The sequence below is a fragment of the Perna viridis genome, chromosome 1, assembly GCF_037379345.1.
Source record: "Perna viridis isolate PV_CMFRI_1.1 ecotype Kerala chromosome 1, ASM3737934v1, whole genome shotgun sequence".
NCBI classification, from domain to species: Eukaryota; Metazoa; Mollusca; class Bivalvia; order Mytilida; family Mytilidae; genus Perna; species Perna viridis.
In genome coordinates, this window is record NC_142445.1 from 38,543,394 (window position 1) to 38,545,811 (window position 2,418).

Below are 2,418 nucleotides of genomic sequence, written 5' to 3' on the forward strand. Positions count from 1 at the left end.
TCGTGATTCCGAAAAACCCCTTTTTAGCTAAATTCACACCTAAACATGCGTGAATCCAATGTCACTGACATTATTTGAAACTGTTATACTAGTATAATCAAAACGGAATTTTCATTATATCATAATATTCCAGATTGAAGAGTGAATGTTAAGAATTCTTTTGTGGGTATTCTTACATGAAATACCAAGTATGTTCTTGATATTTCAATAATATATGATTGAATTTTAATTTTTCTTAAGCCTATCATAAACTGCCATGGACTCAGATACGGGAAGAGAGGCACACACTTTTTATCCACAACTCTTAAACCATTCGATGAATTTTCATGAAACTTTCTTATAGTGAGGTAATGCTATTATGCAGCTACTATTACATTTTTTTCTGAATGACTTTGACTATGAACTTATTCGTCAAAAACGGAGACGGTGTGGAGACCCACCTTGTACAGTGGCGGATCCAAGGGAGCAGGGGGTTGGCACCCCTTTTTAATTGGAAAATTTGTCATTTCATTATGTAGAATTAACAAAAAATGGCAAATAAAGTTCTAACACCCACCTTTATGAGAGGAACCTCGGCTGACACCCCTCCATTGTAAAGAGTCTGGACCCAGTCCTGAAGTATTTGCAACCGCTGCTTAACCAATAGATGCAATCTGTACCTTTTAATTCAGATGATACCATTAATTGTGCATCTGATGTTTAAATTTTTTTATACGAATGAATTTTGGGCTTCCATTAAAGACTAAGATACTTAATACTCACTGTGCATGTTTGAGAACATAATTATCGAATGAATGATGCTATAGCAAACCCAAAATTATGTTAATATTTAAATATTAAGATTTTAAGAGTAAGTTTAAATCATCAGAGATTTTTTTCATCACTTCGTGAGATTATCAACATATTTGTTCTACGAGTTTATTCACAAAATTGGTAAGCTTTGCAACGAAAACAAACAGTTGCCCTTTCTCTCGTTTCTTATCTTCATGCTTGCGTGACTATTTTAAAAGACGTTTTCACATTTCTGAGACACTATTGCGGAACATAATATAATTATGTTCCCGTTGTTGTTATGAACTCTCCTCCAACTGTAAATTATATTATTTCTCTAATGTCGAAAGTCATTCAGAGCCATGTCTTTTGTCGACAAGACTTTTTTGAATTCATGTATCTATCCAGATGTATTTGAGATTAAGGACTCCACAGTCTCAACTCTGCATTTGTTTCGAATCATACTGCGTTTATAAATCTATTGGACGATGCGCGACAGAGCATTGTCCGTTTATTTGTTGTTACATTCCATTGAATTTCCATCTCCCAACTTACTCAGAGCATAGCGGTTTTACAAGGTCATTTTGCATTGTGCCAAACTTCTCAGAGATAAATTGTTTGAATATCGAAATCAGCACTTAAAAATACGATTGTAGACCGATTTAAAAGTGTGCAAATTCATTTTCATGACAGATTTGTTCGCTTCGTCAGCCTTTATCTGTTGAATAGGGGACGCTTGTAAGCGTTCCGATGCAGCTGGTCGTTGCTCCCTGCAAAGTCATTTATGCTTGCATTATGTACCTTTTAGTTGTGTTGTCTCCAGTTTTCCAATTCTTTTCACTCGACTTTAAACTCTGTTTTCGAATTAACCGTGGTTGTATCCTTGATCGTAATTGTAGTCCATCTTATGTCACTTCATCATGTTTTTTTTGTCTGTCATACTAAATGTATTTTTGTATTATTTTTACTGCATTGATTCAATTTTGTTTTAATTTTTTTTTCGATCATATTTTATTTGTGTAGCGTTTTATTATCTTCTTTGTCGTTTGTTTCGTGTTTCGACAGTGTCTTGTCTAAGTAAGATTTATTATGATGTGAAATAGGCAGTACTTATTGAACATAAAAAATCTCGATTTTTCAAAAATTCAAAGCAATACTCACGAGAAGTAGCTATATTCCTATAAAATCATTAGCCTGTTGGAGCGTAAAATTTGTTTTTCTTTTTCATATATTAATTTATTTTGTTAGTACATGCTTCTATTTGTCAGCATTCAACGTACTTTTTACGCTTCAACGCCTTGTTAAGTTGCGTGTGGTCAGTTTGTTTTGATAATAGGAAAGTACCATAAGCGATTTTTTTTGGGGGGGAGGGTGGGGTAGTCGATTGGCATGACATACACTTCCGCGTGATAAAGGTAGAATTAACAAAATAATTTTCCTCGCGGAAGTTTATGTTGAGCATACTCCACGCCTGATCATCGACTATCCCACAGTTAATACGGAAGGGTTTTATAAGCGATTGTTTTAATTTGGTGATCACTTTTTTTTTCAAATATTATATTTTAAAAAAAATTTTTTTTGTGACAAAACTTTTAATTAGTGTGTTGAATATAGCTGACATTTGGTCTTCTTTAAGAACAAGTAAAA